The following is a 26,289-nucleotide window of genomic DNA, read 5'->3' as shown; positions in this document are numbered from 1 at the left end:
CCATTCCCCAGGCTCTGTCCCACTTACTGCCCATTCCCCAGGGCTCTGTCCCACTTACTGCCCATTCCCCAGGCTTTGTCCCACTTACTGCCCATTCCCAGGGCTCTGTCCCACTTACTGCCCATTCCCCAGGGCTCTGTCCCACTTACTGCCCATTCCCCGGGCTCTGTCCCACTTACTGCCCATTCCCCTGTCTCTGTCCCACTTACTGCTCATTCCCCAGTGCTCTGTCCCAGTTACTGCCCTTTCCCCAGGGCTCTGTCCCACTTACTGCCCATTCCCCAGGCTCTGTCCCACTTACTGCCCATTCCCCAGGGCTCTGTCCCACTTACTGCCCATTTCCCAGGGCTCTGTCCCACTTACTGCCCATTCCCCAGGGCTCTGTCCCACTTACTGCCCATTCCCCAGGGATCTGTCCCACTTACTGCCCATTCCCCAGGCTCTGTCCCACTTACTGCCCATTCCACAGGGCCCTGTCCCGCTTACTGCCCATTCCCCAGGCTCTGTCCCACTTACTGCCGATTCCCCAGGCTCTGTCGCACTTACTGCCCATTCCCCGGGCTCTGTCCCACTTACTGCCCATTCCCCAGGGCTCTGTCCCACTTACTGCCCGTTCCCCAGGGCTCTGTCCCACTTACTGCCCGTTCCCCAGGGCTCTGTCCCACTTACTGCCCATTCCCCAGGGCTCTGTCCCACTTACTGCCCATTCCCCATGGCTCTGTCCCATTTACTGCCCACTCCCCGGGCTCCGTCCTACTTACTGCCCATTCCCCAGGGCTCTGTCGCACTTACTGCCCATTCCCCATGCTTTGTCCCAATTACTGCCCATTCCCCAGGGCTCTGTCCCACTTGCTGCCCATTCCCTTGGGCTCTGTCCCACTTACTGCCCATTCCCCGGGCTCTGTCCCACTTAGTGCCCATTCCCAGGGCTCTGTCCCACTTACTGCCCATTCCCCAGGGCTCTGTCCTACTTACTGCCCATTCCCCAGGGCTCTGTCCCACTTACTGCCCACTCCCCAGGGCTCTGTCCCACTTGCTGACCATTCCCCAGGCTCTGTCCCACATACTGCCCATTCCCAGGGCTCTGTCCCACTTACTGCCCATTCCCAGGACTCTGTCCCACTTACTGCCCATTCCCCAGGCTCTGTCCCACTTGCTGCCCATTCCCCTGTCTCTGTCCCACTTACTGCTCATTCCCCAGGCTCTGTCCCACTTACTGCCCATTCCCAGGGCTCTGTCCCACTTACTGCCCATTCCCAGGGCTCTGTCCCACTTACTGCCCATTCCACAGGGCTCTGTCCCACTTAATGCCCATTCCCCAGGCTCTGTCCCATTTACTGCCCATTCCCAGGGCTCTGTCCCACTTACTGCCCATTCCCCAGGGCTCTGTCCCACTTACTGCCCATTCCCCAGGGCTCTGTCCCACTTACTGCCCGTTCCACAGGGCTCTGTCCCACTTACTGCCCATTCCCCATGGCTCTGTCCCATTTACTGCCCACTCCCCGGGCTCCGTCCTACTTACTGCCCATTCCCCAGGGCTCTGTCGCACTTACTGCCCATTCCCCATGCTTTGTCCCAATTACTGCCCATTCCCCAGGGCTCTGTCCCACTTGCTGCCCATTCCCTTGGGCTCTGTCCCACTTACTGCCCATTCCCCGGGCTCTGTCCCACTTAGTGCCCATTCCCAGGGCTCTGTCCCACTTACTGCCCATTCCCCAGGGCTCTGTCCTACTTACTGCCCATTCCCCAGGGCTCTGTCCCACTTACTGCCCACTCCCCAGGGCTCTGTCCCACTTGCTGACCATTCCCCAGGCTCTGTCCCACTTACTGCCCATTCCCCAGGCTCTGTCCCACTTGCTGCCCATTCCCCAGGCTCTGTCCCACTTACTGCCCATTCCCAGGACTCTGTCCCACTTACTGCCCATTCCCCAGGCCCTGTCCCACTTGCTGCCCATTCCCCAGGCTCTGTCCCACTTGCTGCCCATTCCCCAGGCTCTGTCCCACTTACTGCCCATTCCCCACGGCTCTGTCCCACTTACTGCCCATTCCCCTGTCTCTGTCCCACTTACTGCTCATTCCCCAGGCTCTGTCCCACTTACTGCCCATTCCCAGGGCTCTGTCCCACTTACTGCCCATTCCCAGGGCTCTGTCCCACTTACTGCCCATTCCACAGGGCTCTGTCCCACTTAATGCCCATTCCCCAGGCTCTGTCCCATTTACTGCCCATTCCCAGGGCTCTGTCCCACTTACTGCCCATTCCCCAGGGCTCTGTCCCACTTACTGCCCATTCCCCAGGGCTCTGTCCCACTTACTGCCCGTTCCACAGGGCTCTGTCCCACTTACTGCCCGTTCCCCAGGGCTCTGTCCCACTTACTGCCTGTTCCCCAGGGCTCTGTCCCACTTACTGCCCATTCCCCAGGCTCTGTCCCACTTACTGCCCATTCCCCAGGCTCTGTCCCACTTACTGCCCATTCCCCAGGGCTCTGTCCCACTTACTGCCCATTCCTCAGGCTCTGTCCCACTTACTGCCCATTCCCCAGGCTCTGTCCCACTTACTGCCCATTCCCCAGGGCTCTGTCCCACTTGCTGCCCATTCCCCGGGCTCTGTCCCACTTACTGCCCATTCCCCTGTCTCTGTCCCACTTACTGCTCATTCCCCAGTGCTCTGTCCCAGTTACTGCCCTTTCCCCAGGACTCTGTCCCACTTACTGCCCATTCCCCAGGGCTCTGTCCCACTTACTGCCCATTCCCCAGGGCTCTGTCCCACTTACTGCCCATTCCCCAGGGCTCTGTCCCACTTACTGCCCATTCCCCAGGGCTCTGTCCCACTTACTGCCCATTCCCCAGGCTCTGTCCCACTTACTGCCCATTCCACAGGGCCCTGTCCCGCTTACTGCCCATTCCCCAGGCTCTGTCCCACTTACTGCCGATTCCCCAGGCTCTGTCCCACTTACTGCCCATTCCCCAGGCTCTGTCCCACTTACTGCCCATTCCCCAGGGCTCTGTCCCACTTACTGCCCGTTCCCCAGGGCTCTGTCCCACTTACTGCCCGTTCCCCAGGGCTCTGTCCCACTTACTGCCCGTTCCCCAGGGCTCTGTCCCACTTACTGCCCATTCCCCAGGCCTCTGTCCTACTTACTGCCCATTCCCCGGGCTCTGTCCCACTTACTGCCCATTCCCAGGGCTCTGTCCCACTTACTGCCCATTCCCAGGGCTCTGTCCCACTTACTGCCCATTCCCTGGGCTCTGTCCCACTTACTGCCCATTCCCCAGGCCTCTGTCCTACTTACTGCCCATTCCCCGGGCTCTGTCCCACTTACTGCCCATTCCCAGGGCTCTGTCCCACTTACTGCCCATTCCCCAGGGCTCTGTCTCATTTACTGGCCATTCCCCAGGGCTCTGTCCCACTTATTGCCCATTCCCAGGGCTCTGTCCCACTTACTGCCCATTCCCCAGGCTCTGTCCCACTTACTGCCCATTCCCAGGGCTCTGTCCCACTTGCTGCCCATTCCCCAGGGCTCTGTCCCACTTACTCCCCATTCCCCAGGGCTCTGTCCCACTTACTGCCCATTCCACAAGGCTGTCCCACTTACAGCCCATTCCCCAGGGCTCTGTCCCACTTACTGCCCATTCTCAGGGCTCTGTCCCACTTACTGCCCATTCCCAGGGCTCTGTCCCACTTACTGCCCATTCCCAGGGCTCTGTCCCACTTATTGCCCATTCCCCAGGGCTCTGTCCCACTTATTGCCCATTCCCCAGGGCTCTGTCCCACTTATTGCCCATTCCCAGGGCTCTGTCCCACTTACTGCCCATTCCCAGGGCTCTGTCCCACTTACTGCCCATTCCCAGGGCTCTGTCCCACTTACTGCCCATTCCCCAGGGCTCTGTCCCACTTACTGCCCATTCCCCAGGGCTCTGTCCCACTTACTGCCCATTCCCCAGGGCTCTGTCCCACTTACTGCCCATTCCCCAGGCTCTGTCCCACTTACTGCCCATTCCCCAGGCTCTGTCCCACTTACTGCCCATTCCCCAGGGCTCTGTCCCACTTACTGCCCATTCCCCAGGCTTTGTCCCACTTACTGCCCATTCCCAGGGCTCTGTCCCACTTACTGCCCATTCCCCAGGGCTCTGTCCCACTTACTGCCCATTCCCCGGGCTCTGTCCCACTTACTGCCCATTCCCCTGTCTCTGTCCCACTTACTGCTCATTCCCCAGTGCTCTGTCCCAGTTACTGCCCTTTCCCCAGGGCTCTGTCCCACTTCCTGCCCATTCCCCAGGCTCTGTCCCACTTACTGCCCATTCCCCAGGGCTCTGTCCCACTTACTGCCCATTCCCCAGGGCTCTGTCCCACTTACTGCCCATTCCCCAGGGCTCTGTCCCACTTACTGCCCATTCCCCAGGGATCTGTCCCACTTACTGCCCATTCCCCAGGCTCTGTCCCACTTACTGCCCATTCCACAGGGCCCTGTCCCGCTTACTGCCCATTCCCCAGGCTCTGTCCCACTTACTGCCGATTCCCCAGGCTCTGTCCCACTTACTGCCCATTCCCCAGGGCTCTGTCCCACTTACTGCCCATTCCCCAGGGCTCTGTCCCACTTACTGCCCATTCCCCAGGCTCTGTCCCACTTACTGCCCATTCCACAGGGCCCTGTCCCGCTTACTGCCCATTCCCCAGGCTCTGTCCCACTTACTGCCGATTCCCCAGGCTCTGTCCCACTTACTGCCCATTCCCCAGGCTCTGTCCCACTTACTGCCCATTCCCCAGGGCTCTGTCCCACTTACTGCCCGTTCCCCAGGGCTCTGTCCCACTTACTGCCCGTTCCCCAGGGCTCTGTCCCACTTACTGCCCGTTCCCCAGGGCTCTGTCCCACTTAGTGCCCATTCCCCAGGGCTCTGTCCCACTTACTGCCCATTCCCCATGGCTCTGTCCCATTTACTGCCCACTCCCCGGGCTCCATCCTACTTACTGCCCATTCCCCAGGGCTCTGTCCCACTTACTGCCCATTCCCCATGCTTTGTCCCAATTACTGCCCATTCCCCAGGGCTCTGTCCCACTTGCTGCCCATTCCCTTGGGCTCTGTCCCACTTACTGCCCATTCCCCGGGCTCTGTCCCACTTAGTGCCCATTCCCAGGGCTCTGTCCCACTTACTGCCCATTCCCCAGGGCTCTGTCCTACTTACTGCCCATTCCCCAGGGCTCTGTCCCACTTACTGCCCGCTCCCCAGGGCTCTGTCCCACTTGCTCACCATTCCCCAGGCTCTGTCCCACATACTGCCCATTCCCAGGGCTCTGTCCCACTTACTGCCCATTCCCAGGACTCTGTCCCACTTACTGCCCATTCCCCAGGCTCTGTCCCACTTGCTGCCCATTCCCCAGGCTCTGTCCCACTTACTACCCATTCCCAGGACTCTGTCCCACTTACTGCCCATTCCCCAGGCTCTGTCCCACTTGCTGTCCATTCCCCAGGCTCTGTGCCACTTACTGCCCATTCCCCACGGCTCTGTCCCACTTACTGCCCATTCCCCTGTCTCTGTCCCACTTACTGCTCATTCCCCAGGCTCTGTCCCACTTACTGCCCATTCCCAGGGCTCTGTCCCACTTACTGCCCATTCCCAGGGCTCTGTCCCACTTACTGCCCATTCCACAGGGCTCTGTCCCACTTAATGCCCATTCCCCAGGCCTCTGTCCTACTTACTGCCCATTCCCCGGGCTCTGTCCCACTTACTGCCCATTCCCAGGGCTCTGTCCCACTTACTGCCCATTCCCCAGGGCTCTGTCTCATTTACTGGCCATTCCCCAGGGCTCTGTCCCACTTATTGCCCATTCCCAGGGCTCTGTCCCACTTACTGCCCATTCCCCAGGCTCTGTCCCACTTACTGCCCATTCCCAGGGCTCTGTCCCACTTGCTGCCCATTCCCCAGGGCTCTGTCCCACTTACTGCCCATTCCCCAGGGCTCTGTCCCACTTACTGCCCATTCCACAAGGCTGTCCCACTTACAGCCCATTCCCCAGGGCTCTGTCCCACTTACTGCCCATTCTCAGGGCTCTGTCCCACTTACTGCCCATTCCCAGGGCTCTGTCCCACTTACTGCCCATTCCCAGGGCTCTGTCCCACTTATTGCCCATTCCCCAGGGCTCTGTCCCACTTATTGCCCATTCCCCAGGGCTCTGTCCCACTTATTGCCCATTCCCAGGGCTCTGTCCCACTTACTGCCCATTCCCAGGGCTCTGTCCCACTTACTGCCCATTCCCCAGGGCTCTGTCTCATTTACTGGCCATTCACCAGGGCTCTGTCCCACTTATTGCCCATTCCCAGGGCTCTGTCCCACTTACTGCCCATTCCACAGGCTCTGTCCCACTTACTGCCCATTCCCCAGGGCTGTGTCCCACTTACTGCCCATTCCTCAGGCTCTGTCCCACTTACTGCCCATTCCCCAGGCTCTGTCCCACTTACTGCCCATTCCCCAGGCTCTGTCCCACTTACTGCCCATTCCCCAGGCTCTGTCCCACTTACTGCCCATTCCCCAGGGCTCTGTCCCACTTACTGCCCATTCCCCAGGCTTTGTCCCACTTACTGCCCATTCCCAGGGCTCTGTCCCACTTACTGCCCATTCCCCAGGGCTTTGTCCCACTTACTGCCCATTCCCCGGGCTCTGTCCCACTTACTGCCCATTCCCCTGTCTCTGTCCCACTTACTGCTCATTCCCCAGTGCTCTGTCCCAGTTACTGCCCTTTCCCCAGGGCTCTGTCCCACTTACTGCCCATTCCCCAGGCTCTGTCCCACTTACTGCCCATTCCCCAGGGCTCTGTCCCACTTACTGCCCATTCCCCAGGGCTCTGTCCCACTTACTGCCCATTCCCCAGGGCTCTGTCCCACTTACTGCCCATTCCCCAGGGATCTGTCCCACTTACTGCCCATTCCCCAGGCTCTGTCCCACTTACTGCCCATTCCACAGGGCCCTGTCCCGCTTACTGCCCATTCCCCAGGCTCTGTCCCACTTACTGCCGATTCCCCAGGCTCTGTCGCACTTACTGCCCATTCCCCGGGCTCTGTCCCACTTACTGCCCATTCCCCAGGGCTCTGTCCCACTTACTGCCCGTTCCCCAGGGCTCTGTCCCACTTACTGCCCGTTCCCCAGGGCTCTGTCCCACTTACTGCCCATTCCCCAGGGCTCTGTCCCACTTACTGCCCATTCCCCATGGCTCTGTCCCATTTACTGCCCACTCCCCGGGCTCCGTCCTACTTACTGCCCATTCCCCAGGGCTCTGTCGCACTTACTGCCCATTCCCCATGCTTTGTCCCAATTACTGCCCATTCCCCAGGGCTCTGTCCCACTTGCTGCCCATTCCCTTGGGCTCTGTCCCACTTACTGCCCATTCCCCGGGCTCTGTCCCACTTAGTGCCCATTCCCAGGGCTCTGTCCCACTTACTGCCCATTCCCCAGGGCTCTGTCCTACTTACTGCCCATTCCCCAGGGCTCTGTCCCACTTACTGCCCACTCCCCAGGGCTCTGTCCCACTTGCTGACCATTCCCCAGGCTCTGTCCCACATACTGCCCATTCCCAGGGCTCTGTCCCACTTACTGCCCATTCCCAGGACTCTGTCCCACTTACTGCCCATTCCCCAGGCTCTGTCCCACTTGCTGCCCATTCCCCAGGCTCTGTCCCACTTACTGCCCATTCCCAGGACTCTGTCCCACTTACTGCCCATTCCCCAGGCCCTGTCCCACTTGCTGCCCATTCCCCAGGCTCTGTCCCACTTGCTGCCCATTCCCCAGGCTCTGTCCCACTTACTGCCCATTCCCCACGGCTCTGTCCCACTTACTGCCCATTCCCCTGTCTCTGTCCCACTTACTGCTCATTCCCCAGGCTCTGTCCCACTTACTGCCCATTCCCAGGGCTCTGTCCCACTTACTGCCCATTCCCAGGGCTCTGTCCCACTTACTGCCCATTCCACAGGGCTCTGTCCCACTTAATGCCCATTCCCCAGGCTCTGTCCCATTTACTGCCCATTCCCAGGGCTCTGTCCCACTTACTGCCCATTCCCCAGGGCTCTGTCCCACTTACTGCCCATTCCCCAGGGCTCTGTCCCACTTACTGCCCGTTCCACAGGGCTCTGTCCCACTTACTGCCCGTTCCCCAGGGCTCTGTCCCACTTACTGCCTGTTCCCCAGGGCTCTGTCCCACTTACTGCCCATTCCCCAGGCTCTGTCCCACTTACTGCCCATTCCCCAGGCTCTGTCCCACTTACTGCCCATTCCCCAGGGCTCTGTCCCACTTACTGCCCATTCCTCAGGCTCTGTCCCACTTACTGCCCATTCCCCAGGCTCTGTCCCACTTACTGCCCATTCCCCAGGGCTCTGTCCCACTTGCTGCCCATTCCCCGGGCTCTGTCCCACTTACTGCCCATTCCCCTGTCTCTGTCCCACTTACTGCTCATTCCCCAGTGCTCTGTCCCAGTTACTGCCCTTTCCCCAGGACTCTGTCCCACTTACTGCCCATTCCCCAGGCTCTGTCCCACTTACTGCCCATTCCCCAGGGCTCTGTCCCACTTACTGCCCATTCCCCAGGGCTCTGTCCCACTTACTGCCCATTCCCCAGGGCTCTGTCCCACTTACTGCCCATTCCCCAGGCTCTGTCCCACTTACTGCCCATTCCCCAGGGCTCTGTCCCACTTACTGCCCGTTCCCCAGGGCTCTGTCCCACTTACTGCCCGTTCCCCAGGGCTCTGTCCCACTTACTGCCCGTTCCCCAGGGCTCTGTCCCACTTACTGCCCGTTCCCCAGGGCTCTGTCCCACTTAGTGCCCATTCCCCAGGGCTCTGTCCCACTTACTGCCCATTCCCCATGGCTCTGTCCCATTTACTGCCCACTCCCCGGGCTCCATCCTACTTACTGCCCATTCCCCAGGGCTCTGTCCCAGTTACTGCCCATTCCCCATGCTTTGTCCCAATTACTGCCCATTCCCCAGGGCTCTGTCCCACTTGCTGCCCATTCCCTTGGGCTCTGTCCCACTTACTGCCCATTCCCCGGGCTCTGTCCCACTTAGTGCCCATTCCCAGGGCTCTGTCCCACTTACTGCCCATTCCCCAGGGCTCTGTCCTACTTACTGCCCATTCCCCAGGGCTCTGTCCCACTTACTGCCCGCTCCCCAGGGCTCTGTCCCACTTGCTCACCATTCCCCAGGCTCTGTCCCACATACTGCCCATTCCCAGGGCTCTGTCCCACTTACTGCCCATTCCCAGGACTCTGTCCCACTTACTGCCCATTCCCCAGGCTCTGTCCCACTTGCTGCCCATTCCCCAGGCTCTGTCCCACTTACTACCCATTCCCAGGACTCTGTCCCACTTACTGCCCATTCCCCAGGCTCTGTCCCACTTGCTGCCCATTCCCCAGGCTCTGTCCCACTTGCTGCCCATTCCCCAGGCTCTGTCCCACTTACTGCCCATTCCCCACGGCTCTGTCCCACTTACTGCCCATTCCCCTGTCTCTGTCCCACTTACTGCTCATTCCCCAGGCTCTGTCCCACTTACTGCCCATTCCCAGGGCTCTGTCCCACTTACTGCCCATTCCCAGGGCTCTGTCCCACTTACTGCCCATTCCACAGGGCTCTGTCCCACTTAATGCCCATTCCCCAGGCTCTGTCCCATTTACTGCCCATTCCCAGGGCTCTGTCCCACTTACTGCCCGTTCCACAGGGCTCTGTCCCACTTACTGCCCGTTCCCCAGGGCTCTGTCCCACTTACTGCCCGTTCCCCAGGGCTCTGTCCCACTTACTGCCCGTTCCCCAGGGCTCTGTCCCACTTACTGCCCATTCCCCAGGGCTCTGTCCCACTTACTGCCCATTCCCCAGGCTTTGTCCCACTTACTGCCCATTCCCAGGGCTCTGTCCCACTTACTGCCCATTCCCCAGGGCTCTGTCCCACTAACTGCCCATTCCCCGGGCTCTGTCCTACTTACTGCCCATTCCCCAGGGCTCTGTCCCACTTACTACCCATTCCCAGGACTCTGTCCCACTTACTGCCCATTCCCCAGGCTCTGTCCCACTTGCTGCCCATTCCCCAGGCTCTGTCCCACTTGCTGCCCATTCCCCAGGCTCTGTCCCACTTACTGCCCATTCCCCACGGCTCTGTCCCACTTACTGCCCATTCCCCTGTCTCTGTCCCACTTACTGCTCATTCCCCAGGCTCTGTCCCACTTACTGCCCATTCCCAGGGCTCTGTCCCACTTACTGCCCATTCCCAGGGCTCTGTCCCACTTACTGCCCATTCCACAGGGCTCTGTCCCACTTAATGCCCATTCCCCAGGCTCTGTCCCATTTACTGCCCATTCCCAGGGCTCTGTCCCACTTACTGCCCGTTCCACAGGGCTCTGTCCCACTTACTGCCCGTTCCCCAGGGCTCTGTCCCACTTACTGCCCGTTCCCCAGGGCTCTGTCCCACTTACTGCCCGTTCCCCAGGGCTCTGTCCCACTTACTGCCCATTCCCCAGGGCTCTGTCCCACTTACTGCCCATTCCCCAGGCTTTGTCCCACTTACTGCCCATTCCCAGGGCTCTGTCCCACTTACTGCCCATTCCCCAGGGCTCTGTCCCACTAACTGCCCATTCCCCGGGCTCTGTCCTACTTACTGCCCATTCCCCAGGGCTCTGTCCCACTTACTGCCCATTCCCCAGGCTTTGTCCCACTTACTGCCCATTCCCCAGGGCTCTGTCCCACTTACTACCCATTCCCCAGGGCTCTGTCCCACTTACTGCCCATTCCCAGGGCTCTGTCCCACTTACTGCCCATTCCCCAGGGCTCTGTCCTACTTACTGCCCATTCCCCGGGCTCTGTCCCACTTCCTGCCCATTCCCCAGGGCTCTGTCTCACTTCCTGCCCATTCCCCAGGGCTCTGTCCAACTTACTGCCCATTCCCCAGGGCTCTGTCCCACTTACTGCCCATTCCCCAGTGCTCTGTCCCACTTACTGCCCATTCCCCAGGCCCTGTCCCACTTACTGCCCATTCCCCAGGCCCTGTCCCACTTACTGCCCATTCCCCAGGCTCTGTCCCACTTACTGCCCATTCCCCAGGCTCTGTCCCACTTACTGCCCATTCCACAGGGCTCTGTCCCACTTACTGCCCATTCCACAGGGCTCTGTCCCACTTACTGCCCATTCCACAGGCTCTGTCCCACTTACTGCCCATTCCCCAGACTCTGTCCCACTTCGTGCCCATTCCCCAGGCTCTGTCCCGCTTACTGCCCATTCCCCAGGGCTCTGTCCCACTTACTGCCCATTCCCCATGCTCTGTCCCACTTACTGCCCATTCCCAGGGCTCTGTCCCACTTACTGCCCATTCCCCAGGGCTCTGTCCCACTTACTGCCCATTCCCCAGGCCTTGTCCCACTTACTGCCCATTCCCAGGGCTCTGTCCCACTTACTGCCCATTCCCCAGGGCTCTGTCCCACTTACTGCCCATTCCCCAGGCTCTGTCCCACTTACTGCCCATTTCCCAGGGCTCTGTCCCACTTCCTGCCCATTCCCCAGGCCTCTGTCCCATTTACTGCCCATTCCCCAGGCTCTGTCCCATTTACTGCCCATTCCTCAGGGCTCTGTCCCACTTACAGCCTATTCCCCGGGCTCTGTCCCAGTTGCTGCCCATTCCCCAGGGCTCTGTCCGACTTCCTGCCCATTCCCCAGGGCTCTGTCCCACTTCCTGCCCATTCCCCAGGGCTCTGTCCCACTTACTGCCCATTCCCCAGGCTCTGTCCCACTTACTGCCCATTCCCAGGGCTCTGTCCCACTTACTGCCCATTCCCCGGGCTCTGTCCTACTTACTGCCCATTCCCCAGGGCTCTGTCCCACTTACTGCCCATTCCCCAGGCTTTGTCCCACTTACTGCCCATTCCCCAGGGCTCTGTCCCGCTTAGTGCCCATTCCCCAGGGCACTGTCCCACTTACTGCCCATTCCCCAGGGCTCTGTCCCACTTACTGCCCATTCCCCAGGGCTCTGTCCCACTTACTGCCCATTCCCCAGGCTCTGTCCCACTTACTGCCCATTCCCAGGGCTCTGTCCCACTTACTGCCCATTCCCTGGGCTCTGTCCCACTTACTGCCCATTCCCCAGGCCTCTGTCCTACTTACTGCCCATTCCCCGGGCTCTGTCCCACTTACTGCCCATTCCCAGGGCTCTGTCCCACTTACTGCCCATTCCCCAGGGCTCTGTCTCATTTACTGGCCATTCCCCAGGGCTCTGTCCCACTTATTGCCCATTCCCAGGGCTCTGTCCCACTTACTGCCCATTCCCCAGGCTCTGTCCCACTTACTGCCCATTCCCAGGGCTCTGTCCCACTTGCTGCCCATTCCCCAGGGCTCTGTCCCACTTACTGCCCATTCCCCAGGGCTCTGTCCCACTTACTGCCCATTCCACAAGGCTGTCCCACTTACAGCCCATTCCCCAGGGCTCTGTCCCACTTACTGCCCATTCTCAGGGCTCTGTCCCACTTACTGCCCATTCCCAGGGCTCTGTCCCACTTACTGCCCATTCCCAGGGCTCTGTCCCACTTATTGCCCATTCCCCAGGGCTCTGTCCCACTTATTGCCCATTCCCCAGGGCTCTGTCCCACTTATTGCCCATTCCCAGGGCTCTGTCCCACTTACTGCCCATTCCCAGGGCTCTGTCCCACTTACTGCCCATTCCCAGGGCTCTGTCCCACTTACTGCCCATTCCCCAGGGCTCTGTCCCACTTACTGCCCATTCCCCAGGGCTCTGTCCCACTTACTGCCCATTCCCCAGGGCTCTGTCCCACTTACTGCCCATTCCCCAGGCTCTGTCCCACTTACTGCCCATTCCCCAGGCTCTGTCCCACTTACTGCCCATTCCCCAGGGCTCTGTCCCACTTACTGCCCATTCCCCAGGCTTTGTCCCACTTACTGCCCATTCCCAGGGCTCTGTCCCACTTACTGCCCATTCCCCAGGGCTCTGTCCCACTTACTGCCCATTCCCCGGGCTCTGTCCCACTTACTGCCCATTCCCCTGTCTCTGTCCCACTTACTGCTCATTCCCCAGTGCTCTGTCCCAGTTACTGCCCTTTCCCCAGGGCTCTGTCCCACTTCCTGCCCATTCCCCAGGCTCTGTCCCACTTACTGCCCATTCCCCAGGGCTCTGTCCCACTTACTGCCCATTCCCCAGGGCTCTGTCCCACTTACTGCCCATTCCCCAGGGCTCTGTCCCACTTACTGCCCATTCCCCAGGGATCTGTCCCACTTACTGCCCATTCCCCAGGCTCTGTCCCACTTACTGCCCATTCCACAGGGCCCTGTCCCGCTTACTGCCCATTCCCCAGGCTCTGTCCCACTTACTGCCGATTCCCCAGGCTCTGTCCCACTTACTGCCCATTCCCCAGGGCTCTGTCCCACTTACTGCCCATTCCCCAGGGCTCTGTCCCACTTACTGCCCATTCCCCAGGCTCTGTCCCACTTACTGCCCATTCCACAGGGCCCTGTCCCGCTTACTGCCCATTCCCCAGGCTCTGTCCCACTTACTGCCGATTCCCCAGGCTCTGTCCCACTTACTGCCCATTCCCCAGGCTCTGTCCCACTTACTGCCCATTCCCCAGGGCTCTGTCCCACTTACTGCCCGTTCCCCAGGGCTCTGTCCCACTTACTGCCCGTTCCCCAGGGCTCTGTCCCACTTACTGCCCGTTCCCCAGGGCTCTGTCCCACTTAGTGCCCATTCCCCAGGGCTCTGTCCCACTTACTGCCCATTCCCCATGGCTCTGTCCCATTTACTGCCCACTCCCCGGGCTCCATCCTACTTACTGCCCATTCCCCAGGGCTCTGTCCCACTTACTGCCCATTCCCCATGCTTTGTCCCAATTACTGCCCATTCCCCAGGGCTCTGTCCCACTTGCTGCCCATTCCCTTGGGCTCTGTCCCACTTACTGCCCATTCCCCGGGCTCTGTCCCACTTAGTGCCCATTCCCAGGGCTCTGTCCCACTTACTGCCCATTCCCCAGGGCTCTGTCCTACTTACTGCCCATTCCCCAGGGCTCTGTCCCACTTACTGCCCGCTCCCCAGGGCTCTGTCCCACTTGCTCACCATTCCCCAGGCTCTGTCCCACATACTGCCCATTCCCAGGGCTCTGTCCCACTTACTGCCCATTCCCAGGACTCTGTCCCACTTACTGCCCATTCCCCAGGCTCTGTCCCACTTGCTGCCCATTCCCCAGGCTCTGTCCCACTTACTACCCATTCCCAGGACTCTGTCCCACTTACTGCCCATTCCCCAGGCTCTGTCCCACTTGCTGTCCATTCCCCAGGCTCTGTGCCACTTACTGCCCATTCCCCACGGCTCTGTCCCACTTACTGCCCATTCCCCTGTCTCTGTCCCACTTACTGCTCATTCCCCAGGCTCTGTCCCACTTACTGCCCATTCCCAGGGCTCTGTCCCACTTACTGCCCATTCCCAGGGCTCTGTCCCACTTACTGCCCATTCCACAGGGCTCTGTCCCACTTAATGCCCATTCCCCAGGCTCTGTCCCATTTACTGCCCATTCCCAGGGCTCTGTCCCACTTACTGCCCATTCCCCAGGGCTCTGTCCCACTTACTGCCCATTCCCCAGGGCTCTGTCCCACTTACTGCCCGTTCCACTGGGCTCTGTCCCACTTACTGCCCGTTCCCCAGGGCTCTGTCCCACTTACTGCCCGTTCCCCAGGGCTCTGTCCCACTTACTGCCCGTTCCCCAGGGCTCTGTCCCACTTACTGCCCATTCCCCAGGGCTCTGTCCCACTTACTGCCCATTCCCCAGGCTTTGTCCCACTTACTGCCCATTCCCAGGGCTCTGTCCCACTTACTGCCCATTCCCCAGGGCTCTGTCCCACTAACTGCCCATTCCCCGGGCTCTGTCCTACTTACTGCCCATTCCCCAGGGCTCTGTCCCACTTACTGCCCATTCCCCAGGCTTTGTCCCACTTACTGCCCATTCCCCAGGGCTCTGTCCCACTTACTACCCATTCCCCAGGGCTCTGTCCCACTTACTGCCCATTCCCAGGGCTCTGTCCCACTTACTGCCCATTCCCCAGGGCTCTGTCCTACTTACTGCCCATTCCCCGGGCTCTGTCCCACTTCCTGCCCATTCCCCAGGGCTCTGTCTCACTTCCTGCCCATTCCCCAGGGCTCTGTCCAACTTACTGCCCATTCCCCAGGGCTCTGTCCCACTTACTGCCCATTCCCCAGTGCTCTGTCCCACTTACTGCCCATTCCCCAGGCCCTGTCCCACTTACTGCCCATTCCCCAGGCCCTGTCCCACTTACTGCCCATTCCCCAGGCTCTGTCCCACTTACTGCCCATTCCCCAGGCTCTGTCCCACTTACTGCCCATTCCACAGGGCTCTGTCCCACTTACTGCCCATTCCACAGGGCTCTGTCCCACTTACTGCCCATTCCACAGGCTCTGTCCCACTTACTGCCCATTCCCCAGACTCTGTCCCACTTCGTGCCCATTCCCCAGGCTCTGTCCCGCTTACTGCCCATTCCCCAGGGCTCTGTCCCACTTACTGCCCATTCCCCATGCTCTGTCCCACTTACTGCCCATTCCCAGGGCTCTGTCCCACTTACTGCCCATTCCCCAGGGCTCTGTCCCACTTACTGCCCATTCCCCAGGCCTTGTCCCACTTACTGCCCATTCCCAGGGCTCTGTCCCACTTACTGCCCATTCCCCAGGGCTCTGTCCCACTTACTGCCCATTCCCCAGGCTCTGTCCCACTTACTGCCCATTTCCCAGGGCTCTGTCCCACTTCCTGCCCATTCCCCAGGCCTCTGTCCCATTTACTGCCCATTCCCCAGGCTCTGTCCCATTTACTGCCCATTCCTCAGGGCTCTGTCCCACTTACAGCCTATTCCCCGGGCTCTGTCCCAGTTGCTGCCCATTCCCCAGGGCTCTGTCCGACTTCCTGCCCATTCCCCAGGGCTCTGTCCCACTTCCTGCCCATTCCCCAGGGCTCTGTCCCACTTACTGCCCATTCCCCAGGCTCTGTCCCACTTACTGCCCATTCCCAGGGCTCTGTCCCACTTACTGCCCATTCCCCGGGCTCTGTCCTACTTACTGCCCATTCCCCAGGGCTCTGTCCCACTTACTGCCCATTCCCCAGGCTTTGTCCCACTTACTGCCCATTCCCCAGGGCTCTGTCCCGCTTAGTGCCCATTCCCCAGGGCTCTGTCCCACTTACTGCCCATTCCCCAGGGCTCTGTCCCACTTACTGCCCATTCCCCAGGGCTCTGTCCCACTTACTGCCCATTCCCCAGGCTCTGTCCCACTTACTGCCCATTCCCAGGGCTCTGTCCCACTTACTGCCCATTCCCTGGGCTCTGTCCCACTTACTGCCCATTCCCCAGGCCTCTGTCCTACTTACTGCCCATTCCCCGGGCTCTGTCCCACTTACTGCCCATTCCCAGGGCTCTGTCCCACTTACTGCCCATTCCCCAGGGCTCTGTCTCATTTACTGGCCATTCCCCAGGGCTCTGTCCCACTTATTGCCCATTCCCAGGGCTCTGTCCCACTTACTGCCCATTCCCCAGGCTCTGTCCCACTTACTGCCCATTCCCAGGGCTCTGTCCCACTTGCTGCCCATTCCCCAGGGCTCTGTCCTACTTACTGCCCATTCCCCAGTGCTCTGTCCCACTTACTGCCCATTCCACAAGGCTGTCCCACTTACAGCCCATTCCCCAGGGCTCTGTCCCACTTACTGCCCATTCTCAGGGCTCTGTCCCACTTACTGCCCATTCCCAGGGCTCTGTCCCACTTACTGCCCATTCCCAGGGCTCTGTCCCACTTATTGCCCATTCCCCAGGGCTCTGTCCCACTTATTGCTCATTCCCCAGGGCTCTGTCCCACTTATTGCCCATTCCCAGGGCTCTGTCCCACTTACTGCCCATTCCCAGGGCTCTGTCCCACTTACTGCCCATTCCCAGGGCTCTGTCCCACTTACTGCCCATTCCCCAGGGCTCTGTCCCACTTACTGCCCATTCCCCAGGGCTCTGTCCCACTTACTGCCCATTCCCCAGGGCTCTGTCCCACTTACTGCCCATTCCCCAGGCTCTGTCCCACTTACTGCCCATTCCCCAGGCTCTGTCCCACTTACTGCCCATTCCCCAGGGCTCTGTCCCACTTACTGCCCATTCCCCAGGCTTTGTCCCACTTACTGCCCATTCCCAGGGCTCTGTCCCACTTACTGCCCATTCCCCAGGGCTCTGTCCCACTTACTGCCCATTCCCCGGGCTCTGTCCCACTTACTGCCCATTCCCCTGTCTCTGTCCCACTTACTGCTCATTCCCCAGTGCTCTGTCCCAGTTACTGCCCTTTCCCCAGGGCTCTGTCCCACTTACTGCCCATTCCCCAGGCTCTGTCCCACTTACTGCCCATTCCCCAGGGCTCTGTCCCACTTACTGCCCATTTCCCAGGGCTCTGTCCCACTTACTGCCCATTCCCCAGGGCTCTGTCCCACTTACTGCCCATTCCCCAGGGATCTGTCCCACTTACTGCCCATTCCCCAGGCTCTGTCCCACTTACTGCCCATTCCACAGGGCCCTGTCCCGCTTACTGCCCATTCCCCAGGCTCTGTCCCACTTACTGCCGATTCCCCAGGCTCTGTCGCACTTACTGCCCATTCCCCGGGCTCTGTCCCACTTACTGCCCATTCCCCAGGGCTCTGTCCCACTTACTGCCCGTTCCCCAGGGCTCTGTCCCACTTACTGCCCGTTCCCCAGGGCTCTGTCCCACTTACTGCCCATTCCCCAGGGCTCTGTCCCACTTACTGCCCATTCCCCATGGCTCTGTCCCATTTACTGCCCACTCCCCGGGCTCCGTCCTACTTACTGCCCATTCCCCAGGGCTCTGTCGCACTTACTGCCCATTCCCCATGCTTTGTCCCAATTACTGCCCATTCCCCAGGGCTCTGTCCCACTTGCTGCCCATTCCCTTGGGCTCTGTCCCACTTACTGCCCATTCCCCGGGCTCTGTCCCACTTAGTGCCCATTCCCAGGGCTCTGTCCCACTTACTGCCCATTCCCCAGGGCTCTGTCCTACTTACTGCCCATTCCCCAGGGCTCTGTCCCACTTACTGCCCACTCCCCAGGGCTCTGTCCCACTTGCTGACCATTCCCCAGGCTCTGTCCCACATACTGCCCATTCCCAGGGCTCTGTCCCACTTACTGCCCATTCCCAGGACTCTGTCCCACTTACTGCCCATTCCCCAGGCTCTGTCCCACTTGCTGCCCATTCCCCAGGCTCTGTCCCACTTACTGCCCATTCCCAGGACTCTGTCCCACTTACTGCCCATTCCCCAGGCCCTGTCCCACTTGCTGCCCATTCCCCAGGCTCTGTCCCACTTGCTGCCCATTCCCCAGGCTCTGTCCCACTTACTGCCCATTCCCCACGGCTCTGTCCCACTTACTGCCCATTCCCCTGTCTCTGTCCCACTTACTGCTCATTCCCCAGGCTCTGTCCCACTTACTGCCCATTCCCAGGGCTCTGTCCCACTTACTGCCCATTCCCAGGGCTCTGTCCCACTTACTGCCCATTCCACAGGGCTCTGTCCCACTTAATGCCCATTCCCCAGGCTCTGTCCCATTTACTGCCCATTCCCAGGGCTCTGTCCCACTTACTGCCCATTCCCCAGGGCTCTGTCCCACTTACTGCCCATTCCCCAGGGCTCTGTCCCACTTACTGCCCGTTCCACAGGGCTCTGTCCCACTTACTGCCCGTTCCCCAGGGCTCTGTCCCACTTACTGCCTGTTCCCCAGGGCTCTGTCCCACTTACTGCCCATTCCCCAGGCTCTGTCCCACTTACTGCCCATTCCCCAGGCTCTGTCCCACTTACTGCCCATTCCCCAGGGCTCTGTCCCACTTACTGCCCATTCCTCAGGCTCTGTCCCACTTACTGCCCATTCCCCAGGCTCTGTCCCACTTACTGCCCATTCCCCAGGGCTCTGTCCCACTTGCTGCCCATTCCCCGGGCTCTGTCCCACTTACTGCCCATTCCCCTGTCTCTGTCCCACTTACTGCTCATTCCCCAGTGCTCTGTCCCAGTTACTGCCCTTTCCCCAGGACTCTGTCCCACTTACTGCCCATTCCCCAGGCTCTGTCCCACTTACTGCCCATTCCCCAGGGCTCTGTCCCACTTACTGCCCATTCCCCAGGGCTCTGTCCCACTTACTGCCCATTCCCCAGGGCTCTGTCCCACTTACTGCCCATTCCCCAGGGCTCTGTCCCACTTACTGCCCATTCCCCAGGCTCTGTCCCACTTACTGCCCATTCCACAGGGCCCTGTCCCGCTTACTGCCCATTCCCCAGGCTCTGTCCCACTTACTGCCGATTCCCCAGGCTCTGTCCCACTTACTGCCCATTCCCCAGGCTCTGTCCCACTTACTGCCCATTCCCCAGGGCTCTGTCCCACTTACTGCCCGTTCCCCAGGGCTCTGTCCCACTTACTGCCCGTTCCCCAGGGCTCTGTCCCACTTACTGCCCGTTCCCCAGGGCTCTGTCCCACTTACTGCCCGTTCCCCAGGGCTCTGTCCCACTTAGTGCCCATTCCCCAGGGCTCTGTCCCACTTACTGCCCATTCCCCATGGCTCTGTCCCATTTACTGCCCACTCCCCGGGCTCCATCCTACTTACTGCCCATTCCCCAGGGCTCTGTCCCACTTACTGCCCATTCCCCATGCTTTGTCCCAATTACTGCCCATTCCCCAGGGCTCTGTCCCACTTGCTGCCCATTCCCTTGGGCTCTGTCCCACTTACTGCCCATTCCCCGGGCTCTGTCCCACTTAGTGCCCATTCCCAGGGCTCTGTCCCACTTACTGCCCATTCCCCAGGGCTCTGTCCTACTTACTGCCCATTCCCCAGGGCTCTGTCCCACTTACTGCCCGCTCCCCAGGGCTCTGTCCCACTTGCTCACCATTCCCCAGGCTCTGTCCCACATACTGCCCATTCCCAGGGCTCTGTCCCACTTACTGCCCATTCCCAGGACTCTGTCCCACTTACTGCCCATTCCCCAGGCTCTGTCCCACTTGCTGCCCATTCCCCAGGCTCTGTCCCACTTACTACCCATTCCCAGGACTCTGTCCCACTTACTGCCCATTCCCCAGGCTCTGTCCCACTTGCTGCCCATTCCCCAGGCTCTGTCCCACTTGCTGCCCATTCCCCAGGCTCTGTCCCACTTACTGCCCATTCCCCACGGCTCTGTCCCACTTACTGCCCATTCCCCTGTCTCTGTCCCACTTACTGCTCATTCCCCAGGCTCTGTCCCACTTACTGCCCATTCCCAGGGCTCTGTCCCACTTACTGCCCATTCCCAGGGCTCTGTCCCACTTACTGCCCATTCCACAGGGCTCTGTCCCACTTAATGCCCATTCCCCAGGCTCTGTCCCATTTACTGCCCATTCCCAGGGCTCTGTCCCACTTACTGCCCATTCCCCAGGGCTCTGTCCCACTTACTGCCCATTCCCCAGGGCTCTGTCCCACTTACTGCCCGTTCCACAGGGCTCTGTCCCACTTACTGCCCGTTCCCCAGGGCTCTGTCCCACTTACTGCCCGTTCCCCAGGGCTCTGTCCCACTTACTGCCCGTTCCCCAGGGCTCTGTCCCACTTACTGCCCATTCCCCAGGGCTCTGTCCCACCTACTGCCCATTCCCCAGGCTTTGTCCCACTTACTGCCCATTCCCAGGGCTCTGTCCCACTTACTGCCCATTCCCCAGGGCTCTGTCCCACTAACTGCCCATTCCCCGGGCTCTGTCCTACTTACTGCCCATTCCCCAGGGCTCTGTCCCACTTACTGCCCATTCCCCAGGCTTTGTCCCACTTACTGCCCATTCCCCAGGGCTCTGTCCCACTTACTACCCATTCCCCAGGGCTCTGTCCCACTTACTGCCCATTCCCAGGGCTCTGTCCCACTTACTGCCCATTCCCCAGGGCTCTGTCCTACTTACTGCCCATTCCCCGGGCTCTGTCCCACTTCCTGCCCATTCCCCAGGGCTCTGTCTCACGTCCTGCCCATTCCCCAGGGCTCTGTCCAACTTACTGCCCATTCCCCAGGGCTCTGTCCCACTTACTGCCCATTCCCCAGTGCTCTGTCCCACTTACTGCCCATTCCCCAGGCCCTGTCCCACTTACTGCCCATTCCCCAGGCCCTGTCCCACTTACTGCCCATTCCCCAGGCTCTGTCCCACTTACTGCCCATTCCCCAGGCTCTGTCCCACTTACTGCCCATTCCACAGGGCTCTGTCCCACTTACTGCCCATTCCACAGGGCTCTGTCCCACTTACTGCCCATTCCACAGGCTCTGTCCCACTTACTGCCCATTCCCCAGACTCTGTCCCACTTCGTGCCCATTCCCCAGGCTCTGTCCCGCTTACTGCCCATTCCCCAGGGCTCTGTGCCACTTACTGCCCATTCCCCATGCTCTGTCCCACTTACTGCCCATTCCCAGGGCTCTGTCCCACTTACTGCCCATTCCCCAGGGCTCTGTCCCACTTACTGCCCATTCCCCAGGCCTTGTCCCACTTACTGCCCATTCCCAGGGCTCTGTCCCACTTACTGCCCATTCCCCAGGGCTCTGTCCCACTTACTGCCCATTCCCCAGGCTCTGTCCCACTTACTGCCCATTTCCCAGGGCTCTGTCCCACTTCCTGCCCATTCCCCAGGCCTCTGTCCCATTTACTGCCCATTCCCCAGGCTCTGTCCCATTTACTGCCCATTCCTCAGGGCTCTGTCCCACTTACAGCCTATTCCCCGGGCTCTGTCCCAGTTGCTGCCCATTCCCCAGGGCTCTGTCCGACTTCCTGCCCATTCCCCAGGGCTCTGTCCCACTTCCTGCCCATTCCCCAGGGCTCTGTCCCACTTACTGCCCATTCCCCAGGCTCTGTCCCACTTACTGCCCATTCCCAGGGCTCTGTCCCACTTACTGCCCATTCCCCGGGCTCTGTCCTACTTACTGCCCATTCCCCAGGGCTCTGTCCCACTTACTGCCCATTCCCCAGGCTTTGTCCCACTTACTGCCCATTCCCCAGGGCTCTATCCCGCTTAGTGCCCATTCCCCAGGGCTCTGTCCCACTTACTGCCCATTCCCCAGGGCTCTGTCCCACTTACTGCCCATTCCCCAGGGCTCTGTCCCACTTACTGCCCATTCCCCAGGCTCTGTCCCACTTACTGCCCATTCCCAGGGCTCTGTCCCACTTACTGCCCATTCCCTGGGCTCTGTCCCACTTACTGCCCATTCCCCAGGCCTCTGTCCTACTTACTGCCCATTCCCCGGGCTCTGTCCCACTTACTGCCCATTCCCAGGGCTCTGTCCCACTTACTGCCCATTCCCAGGGCTCTGTCCCACTTGCTGCCCATTCCCCAGGGCTCTGTCCCACTTACTGCCCATTCCCCAGGGCTCTGTCCCACTTACTGCCCATTCCACAAGGCTGTCCCACTTACAGCCCATTCCCCAGGGCTCTGTCCCACTTACTGCCCATTCTCAGGGCTCTGTCCCACTTACTGCCCATTCCCAGGGCTCTGTCCCACTTACTGCCCATTCCCAGGGCTCTGTCCCACTTATTGCCCATTCCCCAGGGCTCTGTCCCACTTATTGCCCATTCCCCAGGGCTCTGTCCCACTTATTGCCCATTCCCAGGGCTCTGTCCCACTTACTGCCCATTCCCAGGGCTCTGTCCCACTTGCTGCCCATTCCCCAGGCTCTGTCCCACTTACTGCCCATTCCCCGGGCTCTGTCCCACTTACGGCCCATTCCCAAGGCTCTGTCCCACTTGCTGCCCATTCCCCAGGCTCTGTCCCACTTGCTGCCCATTCCCCAGGCTCTGTCCCACTTACTGCCCATTCCCCAGGCTCTGTCCCACTTACTGCCCATTCCCCAGGGCTCTGTCCCACTTACTGCCCATTCCCCGGGCTGTGTCCCACTTACTGCCCATTCCCCTGTCTCTGTCCCACTTACTGCTCATTCCCCAGTGCTCTGTCCCACTTACTGCCCATTCCCCAGGCTCTGTCCCACTTACTGCCCATTCCCCAGGCTCTGTCCCACTTACTGCCCATTCCCCAGGCTCTGTCCCACTTACTGCCCATTCCCAGGGCTCTGTCCCACTTACTGCTCATTCCCCAGGGCTCTGTCCCACTTACTGCCCATTCCCCAGGGCTCTGTCCCACTACCTGCCCATTCCCCAGGCTCTGTCCCACTTACTGCCCATTCCCCAGGCCTCTGTCCCATTTACTGCCCATTACCCAGGGCTCTGACCCATTTACTGCCCATTCCCTAGGGCTCTGTCCCACTTACTGCACATTCCCCGGGCTCTGTCCCACTTACTGCCCATTCCCCAGGCTCTGTCCCACTTACTGCCCATTCCCCAGGCTCTGTCCCACTTAGTGCCCATTCCCAGGGCTCTGTCCCACTTGCTGCCCATTCCCCAGGGCTCTGTCCCACTTACTGCCCATTCCCCAGGCTCTGTCCCACTTACTGCCCATTCCCAGGGCTCTGTCCCACTTACTGCCCATTCGCCAGGGCTCTGTCCCACTTACTGCCCATTCCCCAGGCTCTGTCCCATTTACTGCACATTCCTCAGGGCTCTGTCCCATTTACTGCCCATTCCTCAGGGCTCTGTCCCACTTGCTGCCCATTCCCCGGGCTCTGTCCCAGTTACTGCCCTTTCCCCAGGGCTCTGTCCCACTTACTGCCCATTCCCCAGGGCTCTGTCCCACTTACTGCCCATTCCCCAGGTTGTCCCACTTACTGCCCATTCCCCAGGGCTCTGTCCCACTTACTGCCCATTCCCCAGCCTCTGTCCCACTTACGGCCCATTCCCCAGGCTCTGTCCCACTTACTGCCCATTCCCCAGGCTCTGTCCCACTTACTGCCCATTCCCCAGGCTCTGTCCCACTTACGGCCCATTCCCCAGGCTCAGTCGCACTTACTGCCCATTCCCCAGGCTCTGTCCCACTTACTGCCCATTCCCCAGGCTCTGTCCCACTTACTGCCCATTCCCCAGGCTCTGTCCCACTTTCTGCCCATTCCCAGTGTGCTGTCCCACTTTCTGCCCATTCCCAGGGTGCTGTCCCACTGACTGCCCATTCCCAGGGTGCTGTCCCACTTACTGCCCATTACCAGGGCTCTGTCCCACTTTCTGCCCATTCCCAGGGTGCTGTCCCACTTTCTGCCCATTCCCAGGGTGCTGTCCCACTTTCTGCCCATTCCCAGGGTGCTGTCCCACTTACTGCCCATTACCAGGGCGCTGTCCCACTTACTGCCCATTACCAGGGCTCTGTCCCACTTTCTGCCCATTCCCCAGGACTCTCTTCCTTTTACTGCTAATTTTCCAGGTCCCTATCCATCTTCCCACTTGCTCTCCAGACCACTCCCCATTTTCTAGCCACTTTCCAGACTTCCAAAGCTTTTCTGTTCTTTCTTCAGATCATTTGATTGAATTTCTGGTCATTTTCTTGGTTTTTATGTCTTTTTCCCCTTACTTTCTAAACCCCTTTTCCCTTGTTCTTCAAGTTTTCACCCATTTTCTGCTCGCTCTCAACGTCTCTGTCCGATGTCCCACTCACCCTCCAGACGTTTGCCCAATTTTCTGCTCGGTCTCCCCATATTGGCCCTCACTCTCCAGACCACTATCCCACTTACCCGTGACTACTTTGGCCTTCACACTGCAACCTTGTTTAAGTTCTGTCTCTTTCAGATATCTCAATATGTGTGAGTTCTTTGTCTTCCTTTCAATTCTTTATACACCTTCTATTTCTCCTTATCTTCTCTTTTTCTCTCTCTGTAAACTAAGTAGGGGTAAATTAGGGTGGAATAGAAAATTGGCTTTTAATAGGAAACAAAGGGTAGCCATGAATAGAAACTTTTTAACCTGGAAAGGAGCTGTGAATGGACTATCACTGAGGTTAACCTTTGGGCTCCTATTATTTAAAATGTATTAATGGGGGTATTTGAATCCCACAGGGGTCAGCAGTTTGGGCTTCTACTTTTACAATGTATAAATTGGGACGTCCAAGTTTGCAGAGAAAAAAGAAAGGACATATTGAGAGAGTGGTTAGCAAAACATATGGTATCTTGGGCTTCATAAATAGAGGTATTGAGTACAAAAGTAGAGAACTTATGCTGAACCTTTATAAAGCGCTGGTTAGGCTACAACTGGAATATTGCATCCAGTTCTAGTCACCACACGTTAGGAAGGTTGTGAAGGCCCTTGAGAGGGTGCAGAGGAGATTTACCAGAATGGTTCCGGGGATGGGGGATCTTAGCTACAAGGACAGGTTGGAGAAGCTGGATTTGTTTTCATTACAGCAAAGGATGTTGAGGGGTGATTTGATAGAGGTGTACAAGATTATGACGTGTTTGGCTAGGCTAGACGGGGAAAGGCTGTTCCCACTAGTTGATGGTACAAGGACTAGGGGACACACATTTAAAGTTTTGGGCAAGAGATACAGGGAGGATGTGAGAATAATCTTTTTTACGCAGCGAGTGGTGATGACCTGGAATGCGCTGCCAACGGAAGTGGTGGAAGCGGAAACACTCAATGTTTTCAAGGGGAGACTGGATAGGCACTTGAGGGAAATAAACTTGCAGGGCTATGGGGATAGAGCGGGGAAATGGGACTGACTAGATTGCTCTACAGAGAGCCGGCACGGACTCGATGGGCCGAATGACCTCCTTCTGTGCCGTTATGATTCTATGACTTGCAATTCTAACGCCTTTTATGATCTCAACAACAACTTGCATTTATAAAGCGCCTTTAACGTAGCAAAACATCCCAAGGCACTGCACAGGAGTGGTATCAATAAAAATGTTGACACCGAGCCACATAAGGAGGTATTAGGAGAGGTGACAAAAAGGTTGGTCAAAGAGGTAGGTTTTAAGGAGCATCTTAAAGGAGAGAGAGGCAGAGAGACAAAGAGGTTTAGGGAGGGAATTCCAGAACTTAGGGCCTAGACCGCTGAAAACACAGCCGCCAATGGTGCAGCGATTAAAATCAGAGATGCGCAAGATGCCAGAATTGGAGGGGCGCAGAGATCTTGAAGGTTTGTAGGCCTGGAGGAGATTATAGAGATAGGGAGGGGCGAGGCCATGGAGGGATTTGAAAACAAGGATGAGAATTTTAAAATTGAGGCGTTGTTCGACCAGGAACCAGTGTAGGTCAGCGAGCACAAGGATGATGGGTGAATGGGACTTGGTGCTAGTTAGGACATGGGCAGCAGAGTTTTAGATGAGCACAAGTTTTTATGTAGTGTGGAAGGTGGGAGGCCTGCCAGGAGAA

Source organism: Somniosus microcephalus, chromosome 6, assembly GCF_052327205.1.
Source record: "Somniosus microcephalus isolate GS21.2 chromosome 6, FLI_Smic_1.0, whole genome shotgun sequence".
Taxonomy (NCBI): domain Eukaryota; kingdom Metazoa; phylum Chordata; class Chondrichthyes; order Squaliformes; family Somniosidae; genus Somniosus; species Somniosus microcephalus.
The sequence above is the reverse complement of the archived record's forward strand: the minus strand, read 5'-3'. Positions refer to the sequence as shown.